This window comes from Bufo gargarizans, chromosome 6 (assembly GCF_014858855.1).
Source record: "Bufo gargarizans isolate SCDJY-AF-19 chromosome 6, ASM1485885v1, whole genome shotgun sequence".
Lineage (NCBI taxonomy): Eukaryota > Metazoa > Chordata > Amphibia > Anura > Bufonidae > Bufo > Bufo gargarizans.
Window position 1 is genome coordinate 133,830,339 of NC_058085.1, and position 15,068 is coordinate 133,845,406.

Sequence of the window (15,068 nt, forward strand, 5' to 3'; positions counted from 1 at the left end):
AGTCTCCTAGAGACATATATTTATAGCCTGGTGCAGTAAAGAATTAAGAACCTAAAGTGGCCCTGGAAAAAGGTCTAAACATGCCTTAATGTTGTAATTGTAGGTGGGTCCAAATTGGCTTTTAGACCGTGTTTGCAATGTCCGTTGCAGGTACATGTTGTCTTCTGCTTCCTCTTTCTGCTCCTTTCATTGCCATCCCAAATCCAGTGTCACGAATACAGGGGAGGGGAGGGACACAGAACTAGGCATTAAGGCTAGGGAGAGGGAAACGGTCACCTCCTAGGAAGCCCCTAAACCTGGCCCTGACTCCTGTCAGTATACATAGACCCTGAAGGTGGAAAAATACATACGCTGGATCCTAGACCTTAGGAGCCCTGAAATGCCCTAGGTAGTGAAAATACATACGTGGGAACCTAGACCCTAGGAGCCCTGAAATGCCCTAGGTAGTGAAAATACATACGCAGGAACCTAGACCCTAGGAGCCCTGAAATGCCCTAGGTATTGGCTGAGACTATTGGTCCCTTCCCAGGTGAACGAACCAGCGTCTCCCTGAGGCTTAGTAACAACAAGCACAGGGGAACAACCAAATACAAAGAGCAGTACAACTTATCATATAGAAAATGGATGAGCAGGAACACAGGTAAGGTCCACATGCCAACTCTTCCAAATCCAAGCAGAGAATATCAACTGCATGGTATGAAGTTTGAGACCAAACTAAGTAGGGAATGCAGTAATGACCACAGGCTGCACCTGGCAAGAGGTGTGGTCATTACCAAACCACAACACTGAGAATCAAGAGACCGTCAGTTAACCTCACATGCAGTCAGTCTCTCTGATCTTCTATCCTCTGTCACAGAAGGTACTGAGACATCCAGCCACCTGCAGCTCTCTCTCCAGGCTGCCATGCACACAGCCCGCCTCCTCTTTGGTGGTCCCTCCTTATACCCCTACCAGGAATTTGGCCCCATCTCCCAAACCTATTTTATATCCCCACCCTGGATGTGTCCCCATCCCCCAACCCTACCCAATTATTTCCCACTTGCTTTGGCAATGCTAAAATGTATTTAGCTCTGCCAATAAAGCTGATTTGAAAGGAATTGAATTGATATCATAGATAGCTAGATAGATAGATAGTTGCCTGTAAAGTATTAATTACATCATTTAAGAGAAATTAGCCTATTAAGTTTAAGGTTTCCAAGTAAAATTTTCCTCTGCTATGAATTTGACCCTGCTGGATAAATAATGACCCAACAGCTCATGAAAAAATGTGCCCATCGTGAGGTCACTTGCCAGTGAGCTATGTGCCTGGCACGGTGCTTATGACAAAGCAGGTTTAAACCTTTGCAGTGGACGTCTCACACCCCAGGTGGAGCTGGTCTTTGGCAGAGGTCAGGTTATGACACATTGCGCTGGCTTGGTAGAGATGTCATCAGGTCCCACCCAGCATGATCCTAGTGGAAAATAAGTGCTCTGCCTAGTCCTCTATGGGTGTCACTGAAGCCTGTTGAGCAATTTTTAACAGGCTCTTCCCAGTTTCTAAATTTAGTTTAGGTTTTTCTGGACTGGTTACTACAGGGCAATCAGCAATGCTGTGACAAGAAAAAGCTTACCATACAGCCTCCAACCTGTAGCTCTCCACCTGTTGTGACACTACAATTCGTGACATGCCTTGACAGCCTTAGAAGGGTCCATTAGCCTTCCATCTGGTCTATTCTATAAGCTGTCTTTTTAATATATGTGTTTCCGAGTAAGCTGGAGGACAACAGTGGTGTAACTCTAATTTTTGTGGTCCTATGCAAAATCTATGACAGACTGTCTTCTCATGTAACAGAAGGGTCCCCAGATCCATCAGGCACTAATTCATGAGTGCAACTGCAACCTTTGTACCCTCTTTAGCTTTATTTTCGGATAACAAGCAGCAACCTACCATCACAACTTCTGTGGACACTGCCACCAAGCTTTCCTCATGGTCCTAAATTATAAATCTGCTCTTGTATTTCTATGGGAAGATGGTGTTGTGGTACTGAATTATTAGGCAAACTTTCTTTCTACCCTTATGACTTTTGCTCAGCACAGGTTGAAACCTTACACTGAGTGTACCAACTAAAAATATTAGTACTTCTAAACAAGTAACCTGAATGTTGTTTGAGGCAAGCCATCGTTCATGCAGTATACACATTGCCGTTAACGAAATACACATTGCCGTTAACCGCAATCCCTACACTTCAGAGCAGATAATGCAAAAATGTGTCCTCTCCAACTGTACTTTCTGGTGAGTCAGACCACTCTTAGTCCATCACTATGTCGTGTGGGCATCATGGTGATTAGTTCCAAGTGTAAAAAGAATTGTCTCTAAATTGTGCTCTTGGCAACTATGAGGTGGTCGCTGCTGTGTTATTCCGTGTCAGTATTAGCTGGCAACATTTGTAGTGTAGTGATGGTGATGGCAAGGGTTAGGGTATAAGGGAATTCTCTGGGTGAGAACGCAGCTGGTCTGAGATTAAGTTACCTTTCTCTACGCCTTACAACACACAGGGAATAAATACTCTGGGTTTTAGCATCTGTCATAACAAATATTGAGTATTCTCCCCATGGAGGTAGAAAGGGTAGGGCCAAGGGGGAATGGAGGGAAAGACAGAGGAAAATAAGGAAGGACCTTGGAGACAAGAAAAGGATAGATCTTTTAGAGTACAAAACAAGTAGTTATGGAACAGTACCATAGGCTATGTTCTCAGACGTATGAAGATGGATTTTTGTTTATAAGGCAGGAAATTAACAGGTTAAAGGGAAATGGAAAATTCTCAGAAGTCCCCAATAATTTTGAAATGGGACAAAAACTACACCATTATGTCCTAGAATGTGGTCTTAGCTGTTTTTACTATATATGGCACATTAGTGTATGATTTATTTACCATACTGGTTGTTCCTGGTAGAATCAGACTAAGACAACTCCTGGGATAGTGGTAGGTAGATTTTCCTTCACCTGGGGCATTCAGTTCTCTGCCCTAGCCCTGTATCTAGCCAAGTCAGAGTGGCTTGTTGACCTCATCTCCCCAGCTCCTAACACACAAGCCCCTGCCCCACCTGACACCCCAACCAGCTATTCCCCTGACTCCAGGACTCATAAAACCTCATATTTATACAGTAATACCTCTCCATTTGTTTCATTGTGTTATAGTCATAGTTATGTCACAATTGAACATGAATTAATGATAAAGGAAACCAAGAACACTTAAACACATTTTGAGGTTTTCCAGGACACTAATAGTGAAGGTCATATGATGGATTATCAATTTCTGATTGGTGGGGGTCCAAACCCCAAAACTTCCGCTTATCAGTATGAAAGCCATCAATGTTAAAATTCAAGAGTTTGAAAACTCAAAAGGGAGCTCAGAACCTGTTTTGATATTTATCACCTGCCAGACCTCTTTCTGCGTTGCAGGTAAATGCTATGTTGACCATTAGGTTCTCATATACACCAATCATAGATAGACCCATGTAGTAAATGTTGAATGGAACTAACCAGGTTGGGGTTATGGAGCAGATAATCCCAGAATCGGGACCTGCAGGGCTTCCTGAGATGCAGAAGAAGGGTAAATAGTTTCCTGGGCTTTAGGACCCTTCACTATGACCTCTGTCCAGTCTATACATTCCCCAGCCTGTCAGGCTAGCTTCATGCTTGTCTATATAAAGTTTCACTTCTTGTTATTTACAATCACTCTTCTGCTTAGGGCCATCTCCTTTGCAACCTTTACCTTTCCCCCTGACACTATTTGTCATCTGCAGCACCCACCACTAGGTATGTCAATTAGGTTGAACGTATAATGAGGTGGCGTTGATGGAGATTTAAAAAAATGAGAAATCTTAGTGGTATGCGATGTAAGGCGGCCTGGTCTCTGTACTAACCTACAGGTGGTGCTGCAGACAGCACAGAAACTGCACTGTATTTCGTCATGGCACAGGGGTAGAAATATACAAGGTAATGAATAACAGGAGAAAATGGTAGACAATGGTAGTCATTATAGATAATGTTTTTTATTGGTCATCGAAGTGAGGCATAAGAGAATGGACTTGTTACTGTCAGTCCTTGCAGGTAAGCATATCAGATTGATTTCAAATCTGTGTAACCATGCTCTGCTTATTAATGTATAAAAGTTGGTAATATGGTGCATTGCTTACCTACTGGTTGCTTCCTACTCATAACTGTAAACCTAGGGGTTATCAAAGAGCTTAAACCTGAATTTCACATTTATCTCTTCAATGCCTTAGGCTACCAGGGAAAGAAAAATCAACGCCTAGGGCCTAAATGGGGATGATTACTGAGTGGGGACATAAAAGGAGCCATTGTTACTAAATAGGTGTGTTGTGTATGTCCAATTATGCAGGAACAAGCGTTTCTCAGGACAAGTGCAGGATTGAGAAAAAAAGAAAAGAGAACACAGTCAGAGGAGACATCACCTGTAAGTTACTGAGCCTAAACCTAATTATTAATGACTGGGACCTCAATGGGTATGGTCATGGTTGTGGGGTATTATTTGGCCTTGATATAGTGTTAAATTGGTGAATTCATTTCGTGGTATACTGTGGAGCATTGTTCTGTAAAAAGGGGCCTATCTACAGTTCAAGGGGGCACAATACTTGGCTAGCCCCGGGTTACATCACTGGAGACTGGTGCTCACTTGGGGATTGCTATACATATTGGGCATGAGCTCAGAAGTCCTCTCAATGCATTTTACTGCTGGTTTGTGGGAGCACAGTGTCGAAATGCAAGTGAGTATGGAGATAAATAGAATAACACAAACACTGTATAAAGTGGTCAATCAAAATGCAAAAGCCAGGGCAACTTGTAGCCAGTCCCTAATGGCTAGCTAGGACTCCCTACATACACCCTCCTAGTGCGGCTCGTACCGACTCTGCATGGGGTTCTTCACAGAATAGTATGAGGGATGAACTTGGACATCCAACAATGCCACGATGAATTTCATGCATGGTGAACCCAAAAAGTGGCACTACCGCACAGGAACCTGCATTTGCTAAGCAATACACTCAAGGGGCTCCATATTTACAGCCCTGTTATATATTGTACTAAGGGCTGAATCCTTCTACTCCCTGGTTGTCCCCTGATGATTTTGGGTTCACCACCCATTTTAATGTGTTGGGATTATTGGGTGTGCAGGTTCATCCCTCATACTATTCTGTGAAGAACCCTGTGCAGAGCTGTACCAGCTGCACTGCCTAGCCGCAAGGGATAGGTGCTCCGCTACCTGGGCATACAGAATAGTTCAGGCCAAGTATGGGCACCGCAGAACAAGCGACCTGGCTATGCTTGGATCCCGATGACATCTTGTCTACTCCTGTGCATACAGTTGCAAGAAAAAGTATGTGAACCCTTTGGAATGATATGGATTTCTGCACAAATCCATATGGTTTACATGGTATCTTCAAAAAAAACATGGTAACATTTAATTATTTGTGTGTTATTAGTTTAAGCAGACTGATTGTCTATTGTTGTGACTTAGATGAAGATCAGATCACATTTTATGACCAATTTGTGCAGAAATCCATATCCTTCCAAAGGGTTCACATACTTTTTCTTGCAACTGTATAACACTCTACAGCAACGGTTAGAGCATTCCTTTTTTTTTTTCAAGTGCACTGGACTCATTGTTTTGCACTTTTCTGAGTTCTTGTGTTTTTATATATTATCGTGGACCTACTTTTAAAATTTAATTATTAAAAGTAAAGTATTAAGTTGTACCATATACCATGGTGGCTAACTTTTCTGTGTCATATAGCGAGTATGAAGATAAAAGTGACATAACAGATCTCGGCACCACTTACACTATACACCGCTTAGAGGTGTTTAAGCGCTGACAGATTCCCATTGAAGACATTCGGATTTCCATTCCCTTATTATTGACATAAAGTGGACAACAAAACCATTAAAACCCCCTCTCGTCGACCCTTTTTTCCAAATTCTCAATGAATTGATACATCCTCACTTCTCCTTCATGAGACGGTAAGGATAACTTGTAAGGCTACTTTCACACTTGCGTTCGGGGCTCCGCTTGTGAGTTCCGTTTGAAGGCTCTCACAAGCGGCCCCGAACGGATCCGTCTAGCCCCAATGCATTCTGAGTGGATGCGGATCCGCTCAGAATGCATCAGTCTGGCACCGTTTGTCCTCCGCTCCGCTCAGCAGGCGGACACCCGAACGCTGCTTGCAGCGTTCGGGTGTCCGCCTGGCCGTGCGGAGGCAAACGGATCCGTCCAGACTTACAATGTAAGTCAATGGGGACGGATCCATTTGAAGTTGACACAGTATGGCTCAATTTTCAAACGGATCCGTCCCCCATTGACTTTCAATGTAAAGTCAAAACGGATCCGTTTGCACAATTTTTTATTTATTTTTTTGCTCATGGTAATGCAAACGGATCCGTTCTGAACGGATCTAAGCGTTTGCATTATAGGTGCGTATCCGTCTGTGCAGACACCAGACGGATCAGCTCCGAACGCAAGTGTGAAAGTAGCCTAAACACTGTATGATAATTAGGTCAATGCTGTCTGTGGAGGCTGACCCTTGGGTTCATTAAATCTTCCATAGTAACAGAGTCATTTTATTGTCAAAGACAGATACATTGTCATTAGTTGATCATGCACAGAACAGTCAGGCTCGGTACCAGTTAATAGTGCAGCACAACAAGCAGACAAGCAGGTTACATAGTTTGCACTTGGATAAGAGATGCATATTTTATCCAGTACTTGGCTGGTGGAGCCTCGGGGTAGAGACGCATGCATGTTTTCACTGTGGTGAAGCTCAATTCTTGTGTTCTGTCTTGAGCAAGAGGAACTGGCAGGAAACCAAGGGACATTCCAGTTATCAAACGCAAAGTGAGGGTGGCCCACATTCTTAAGCTAGGACAGGAGACTGCTTTAACTTGAGAAGGTACATGCACTCAGTAGACTCATCTCAAATCTTGTGAGCAGGCAATTTCCTTCTGTCCGTAACAATACACATGAAGGTACAGTAGTCCAAGACCATATTTTTTTTATTGTATTATTAATTATAACATAACAACATCAGGGTATGCAGACCCTAAAACATTATCACTGAGAAATAGGATATACAATATCCAAAACAGAGTCACTAAACAATGTCACTAACAAAAGAGATCTACTGACCTCTAAACAATGTCACATATTAATAGGGTACACTTTAGCACATCAATAGAGCACCAATAGAGCCAAAAGTCAGCTTAAAAATCAAGTGAAAAAGGGAAAAAGAAAAGACATGAATTGCAAGATCATCCCCCCCCACCTGAATAGTCGTGCAATTGCTCATCCAATTACCCACTGGGGGCATCCTTTTCAGGGATCTCTCTGCCCATTTCTGATATCAATATCCTGTAGGAGCAACCTACCCAGTCTCCCCCTCATCTGCTCCACCAGATACCACTCTGTCAAAGAGAGAGGCTGCATTATATGTTGTATTTATGTAGCAATAAAACTTCTCCATTTCTGGAAAAGCCTCTTTGTATCATGTCTATCTTTGATCGCAGTGTAGCTGAGCGCTCAATATGCAACAATTTTTTTAGTTGTTCCACAATAGTGGATATTGTAGGCATCTCCTTTTGCAGCCACCTCTGCAATATACATCTTTTGGTCACCATGCAGATCGAGTGGAACAGACGGGGCAGAGACCTCCCCGATCCCTCCCCCTCCTCAAAATGAAATAGAAAAAGTTGGGGAAGTCCTTCAAAGATATCTGACGAGTCTAAGTGTCTGGTACCTTTCTGTAAGGTAAAATGGTCAGATAGACACCCCGCAGTACATATCCTAGCCTTAGGGTTCATATATAATCCTTTAAGAAAGATTCAGAATAGACCTTTAAAACCCATGGCGTCCCAGACCAGATCTAACCATTTCCAACTGATATTGTCAAATGCCTTTTGACCACCTAATGTTGCAATAGCTGAGTTTCTCCCCAGATAGGCCGGTGATCTCATGACTGACAGCGCCACCTGTTTAGAGGAGACCAGCGTGGGAAGAATATCTGCTAGCCTATTGGCCAGTAATTTGGAAAGTATTTTCGGATCCTGATTTATCAGTGAGATTGGCCTATATGAAGATGGGTCTTCAGGATCCTTTCCCTCCTTGTGTATTAAAGTAATGAAGGCTGTATTCATGTGGTCAGATAGTCTGTTCCCTTCCACAATGGAAGTGAATAGAGTGGTGAGTACTGGGACTAGAGATGAGTGAATCGAATCCCACGAAGTGGAATTCGATCCGAATTTCAGGAATTATTTGATTTGCCTAGAAGCCGAATTTCCTCGTGCTTCATGTCAGCGAATCAATTAATCCTGAAATTCAAACTTACCACCTCCATTTGCGCGCGAATGTCCGCCAGCTTCCATCCAGTGATGACGTAATCCGGTGCATGCGATTTCGACCAAAATCTTCAAGCAAGATGGCCCGTTGCGTGCAAATGAACGTGGTAAGTTTGATGTAATGTTTTTTTTACTGTTAATTTCACACTGTTTGTACACTCAGATGACGCGATCATGTATGAACGCGGCGTCTGAGGGGTACAATGACGGGGGCGGCGCTATCGCAGCTCCCTGTTATTGCACCCACTACTTACAAAAAAATGTGCTTCGTGGCAACAAAGCAAATTTTTTTGTGAAAGTCGGCGAATCAGCCGAATCAAATTTTCAAGAAATTTGCTCACCTGTAACTGGGACTATCTGAGCTTTATAAAAATCAGAAGAATATCCATCTGGACCTGGAAACCTTTCCGGAGACGGAAAGCACTTTATAGTTGTCTGGATCTTCATTGCTGTTATTGGAGCATTTAGAGAAGCAAGCTGTTCATCGGTAATCTTAGGCAAAGACAGTGCATCCAAGACTGCTCGTCCCTCTCTTTCACTTCCCCCCCAAGTATAAACTAGCCTTATAGTCCCTCAGTATATCAGTTTATATGTTTGGGTCTGTGCTCCTTTGTCCGATCCCTCCTCCTCATACTGTTAATATGCGTCATTGGACGCCTACCCCTCGCAAGCGAAGCCAGTAATTTCCCTGATTTATATCCAAACTTATGTAACTCAGCTTCAAGTCTAGCTCTCCCTATGCTTTCCTTCCTGTCAGCCCATATGTCAAAGTCTCTCTGGACTGAAACCCATTTCTTTTTAGTGACCTGGGTCTGAGCCGAGAGGAAAGTTCAAATGCGCTATTCTCAAAACATTACTCTCCTTCTCAAAATTTGCTCTTGCTAGCTTCTTTATAGATAAAGCATATGCCATTAGGCTCCCTCTCAGGACAGACTTTGCTGTTTCCCAAAACAGTGCGGGTGAGTGAATATGTTCCCTGTTACAATATACTTATTCCATCCACACTTCCTGCATAATCTTTATAAAGTCTTCACCCTGCAACAGATAATTTGGGAATCTCCATGTAAAATCTCCACCTCTAGGGTGCTGATCTTCAAGATCGAGAAGCAGAGGAGCGTGGTCTGATACGACCATATCACCAATAGCTATAGCTTATCCAAAGAATAGGCAGCACTCCAAATGTGATAAAGGTGATGATCCATTTATTCCCAAGCAACGTTTCAGCCCACTCGATGGGGCCTTTGTCAAGCAATACAATAGTGTCACACATGGGTATATATACCCGAATCAAGTCATGTGATAAAAGTGAACAATTTAACCATTCAGTGCATCAAGTAGTCACAACATATAGTTATAGAATAAAACTTATCAGAATAATACAGTCAATACATGATTACATATAAATAGACATAATGCCGCAAGGAATCCAGTGAAGGGACCCCGTGACACCCGATTGCGGAGTGTCGCCCCCCACATGAATGTAAAGCGGCACATCACAGCATGGGGCAGCACATGTGCCCTCCCCACCACCTACAAGTGTATCATATGCAGGACCAAACGACTTGAGAGAGACTGGGTAATAGAATAGAATAGGTGTAGCATGAGGCAGACAGCCCTGTCTAGGACCATCTATCTCATGCTGATGTGTCTACAGGTGACAGGGCACGCTAATGTCCGATCCCTGCTGGCAAACATCAAACCACACCTATAGATGCATACCAGTCACAGAATCACATATCACCTAGGATCCTATAAATACATAATAGAGACATGAGAGTCATCAAAACAAAACAAAAACAAATGAAGCCACTGATGTTCCTTCTGTCAACAAAGAAGAAAAATATAGTGCAGCCAGGCCATGCGGACATCAAGAACCTCTTCTGCTACGCTGAGTAAATATGGCAAAGGACATCAATCTAGATACAAGATAGAAGACAAAAAACATATTACATCTCCATATGTGAATCAGAGCAAACAATGACACTATTACATAATCATATAAACAGGCATGGTATCATAGGCCCCATGTTCACATACCAATTAAACCTATATCTTAGTAAATTAGAACAACAACAACTTAATTCAATAGTCTCAATATTTATTAATCATTAAATTATATATTTGGTAGTATATGGCCACGGTGCTAACATGTTACCAAAATTATTATCAACCAATATAACAAACTCAATAATAATAAACAATTATAAACAGTCCGCTCAATTATGAGCGACTTAACCCCATTCGATAGCAACGCCACAATTACTTGGATTTCAGCTGTAAGGTACTTACGTGAATGCGCACATAACTGTCATTCTCTTCTTTTAAAGGTATCGTCCATTGAAGCCGTTGGAATGACCTCCAATCAAAATGCTCCTCTTCGTCTCCTGCACTTTCCAGCACTTTCCAGAAGTTTCCTGGGATATACCAAAGTCAACTCTACAGGTAAGTAGGTTAACGTTGTATATTAATGTGCCATGACACCATGGCTCCGTTTTGCATACGCAATTTGGTTCGCTGCAGGACAAAAAACATCAGTCCAGAGCAGAGCGAGAGCAACACCTAACTATCATACAACCCCCATTTGAACTCAGTGTTTAACCCATATGGTTTCAGAGTATGTAAACGATATATCCATACCAATTCTCTACTGTTTCAATACTTCCTCCCTATTTGCACCTCTGATAAAAGGGGGAATATGGTCAATGATCCTAAATTTAAGATCTTGTTTGGATACAGGTAAATCTTTCTTTTTTTGTCGGATAGTGTACCTATGCTGATTCAAACGTGTCTTTAAATCAGGAGTGGTCTCTCCTACATACAGTAAGTCACAAGGACACTGGAGCAAATAAATTACAAAGGAGCTGTCACGTGTTAAGTAGTAGCGAATATCATGTTGTGTATGACGGACTGGGTGAGTGAACGTATCCCCTTTAAGCATATATCTGCAGTTCATACAATTCAAGCATGGAAAGCAACCTTTCCTTTTTGTACCTATGTAGGATTGACTTAAACCCTTAGATATCATTTCCGTTTTAACAAGTTTGTCTCGCAAATTGGAGGATCTCCTATACGACATTAAGGGGGGAACCTGGAATTCCTTCACATAATGTAAGTTGCTACGCAAAATGGGCCAATGTTTTTTAATAGCCGCAATAGCTATAGCTGCTACTCTCTGGAGAGCCTCTGGAGACAAGAATATATAGTCTATGCGGGACCAAGTATACATGTGAGTAATGTGTGAATTCCCGCCCCTGGGGATGATGTAATCGCCAGCTATCTCTTAGGGACAGTGTAGTTAAAGTCTGCTAAACTACCCTGATTACCTTTAGTTCTGTCATGCCTTCTATCTTCCTGCGCATTCATAACTAGATTAAAGTCTCTGCCGACTATTTTGGTCTGGTGCATGTCCTGTAGTATTCTGGGGCATAGAGAATCTAGAAATCCTTTCTGGTCTTGATTTGGGGCATATACATTATATAAACTGAAATCCCCAAAAGGCCCCGAAATATGCATCCGCACCATCCTCCCTGCATCATCTGCCTACACTGAGTGTACAACATGAGAAAGGTGTCGTCCTATGAGTATCAGTACCCCCGCCTTTCTATTTACCGCTGCAGAACCATGTACTGATCCAACCCACATCTTCTCCACTCTATGGTAGTCTTCCTTCAGAAGATGAGTCTCCTGCAAAAGTGCAACATCTGCCTTTAACCTTTTAAGGTGTATCAAGACTTTCATGCGCTTGTTTGGGGAGCGCAACCCTTTAGCGTTCCAAGAAATAATTCTCATAGTTTACCCCTGCAGGAAGATCCATGTCCAGATCTAGCATTTGCACTAAGCATAGCTCTAGACAAGAGCTTTGCCTATCAGCAAAGTGTTGCCTCCCAGCGCAGCAACTCCCCTGCAACTCAGTACCCATTACATGCCAGTATATATACAAAGAAAGTCCAGCTCACCCACAATCCAAGAACACCTGCGTGCACGGAAAATGGCTGGTGAGCCTCTGTAGCATTAATACTTGAAAGCAAGGAATTCCAGCACTTACGTTTTTGGTAGCTAAAATTTCGTCTTTTATTCAGGCAGTAGACAAATTGTACAGGACATCCACCTGTACAATTTGTCTACTGCCTGAATAAAAGACGAAATTTTAGCTACCAAAAACATAAGTGCTGGAATTCCTTGCTTTCAAGTATTAACCCATTACATGCCACCGTGACGCCCCAAAACATGAGAAAACAAAAACTTAATAAAAAAAAAACATGGAAAAACACCAACTTAGACATATCTCTAGACATGACCTTTTTCTGGTATGCAACGTGTCAGTCCGCAGGGGTAGAACACGTGAGGTTCACGGTGGGCTGGAATGTACATACAGTTCATCAGTTACTCGCGGTTTAGCAGACTCCTCCCTGGGCCAGCAGTGCGGTGAAGGGGAGAACAGCACTGGATTCTCCGGGGCACACTCGGTTACAGGGGACACCGGCCAGGTGGTGATTGAGGTGCCCTTGATGGTGAATGGGTGCTGAGTGCTTGTGCGGCTGGGCCCCTGACTTAGGTATTGTCGTGACGCCAGCAACTTGATGGTGCAAAATGTTGAGAGTGGTAGTGGTATGGAGTTAGAAGAATGAGGCAGGTTTAAATCTAAAACTGTAAACTTTACTATAACCACCTTGATAACAGTTATATCCAGTAGTAATACAGTCTCTGGTATACATGCATGTTGGATGTGAGGAATCCCATTAACAGGCTGTGCTGGTAGTAATGTGTCAGGCTAGGTTAGTTAGTTATGTACTCACTGATAAACAGCTCTTTGCCTTACTTCAGTCTTAGTTGAGGTAGCTCCAGTCTTGATCTTCTACACAAGTGATGTTACAGAATCCTTATCTATCTTAAGAATAATGGTGAGGCTGCCAGAAGCTAATACGTCCTTCAGATAATTACAAAGGCGCCTAGAACCTAGAATAATGGCTTTGTCCTTTCTTTGTCTTGATCCAATAATAAACTTGACCAAAAAGAAACTCGCTTGTTACCCCTGAAGAGTGAATAGTAGAATGTAGACTTTCCTCTGGCTGTCTTCCTGGGTTTGTTACTGAAGTGTAAGCTGGCTCCTCTGGGCCGTGGAGCTCCAGATAGAGCTGAGAGGAGAGGGAACCTCTCCTTCCCCCTTGGCTCCTCACTCCATCTCCTTCTCTCAACAACTTCCAACTCTCAACTCAGAGGACTGAGAGAGAGAACTCCCTAACTAGGCCTGAATTTTTCTATATATCCTGTGATGGATGTATGTAGTGCACCTGACAGCCTGGTACAAAGGGATTTCACACAGTGGTACAATGAAACATATATTACAGAAGACGACAAAAAGCTTTTGCAGTTCCCACATAAGCTATTGGGACGCTGCAGGTATTCGCAGCAGAACCTTGCCGCATCAGTAGTGAATCGACAAATGTTACCTCCTTAATAGGAACCTAACAAAGTGTCCATGTGACCTTCCAATGTAGAGTCTCTGTTTACTAGAACCCCATGGATATTTTCCTCCAATTACAACGCAGACGAGAGCTTGATATAACTTTCCTTTGGCATTTTTAAGGGGTTTCCCATTGAGAGGGCGTTGTGCTTTTGGCAACCTCTGAGACTTGGGTGGTGACCCTGAAGGGACACCGCTCCATTCCCGACGCCTAGATGTCATATCAGTGGGAGTCGTCTGTGGTTCAGAAGTCACTTCTTCACTTTCTCTGCCTTCTAGGATCAGTAAATAGGCCTCTGCTTCTCTCGGGTCTTCAAATGATATAATGGAATGATCCATCCTGCTGCTGGATTTTCAATATGTCAGGAAAAGCGAGTTGAAATCTTATCCCTTTCTTATGCAATCCCGAGCAAACAACACTAAAAGCTCTGCGCTTTCTTGTGTCCTCCGCCGAGTAGTCAGCAAATAGTAGCACTTTGACTCCTCTCAAGATCAGGGGTTCCCACCACACTCTATACGCTCTTAGTATGTCTTACTTATCTGAATAGTCCAAGTAATTGCAGATACTTCCTTGGCCTTTGATTTATATTTGTAGGGGCCTTTGTAGGTAGTTCTCTCGGGGGCCCCACACGGTGTGCTCTCTCCACTTTCCTCCTATCCGATGCACCCAGGGCCTGGGGCAGTTCAAATTCAAACAAATGGCAGATATCTTTCTGAGGCACTGATTCAGGCACTCCTACCAATCTAAAGTTGCTTCGGCGAGACCTATTCTCCAGGTCGCCAAACCTGTCACTTAGCCGGTTAGCTAGCTGGAACAGTTTGTGGATGTCAGACACTTTATAGGTTCTAGTGACCTGTGTCTGCCATCCACACTTTACACATGGTAACCAGTCAAGGTATTTATTTTTATTCTTTTATATATATTTTTATATATATTGGTCTATGTATTTTAATTCAGTTTTTTATAGGTTTGCTATAATAAGGCGCTAATAAATAGTAACTTTTTACATAGTTATCTCTGGGTGGTCTCAGATGGTGAGTGCCTGTCGTTTTTGTACATTTATCCTATTTAACTTTTGATTGGGTGAGTCAATACGACACGAGCACCGTATCACTACCTATAGATGGGTGAGCCTCCAAATTGTTATTGCATGTATGGAGTTTAGCTGCCATACACACACAACCTGAACACAGTTGTGGTTCTATTTATAAAATGCT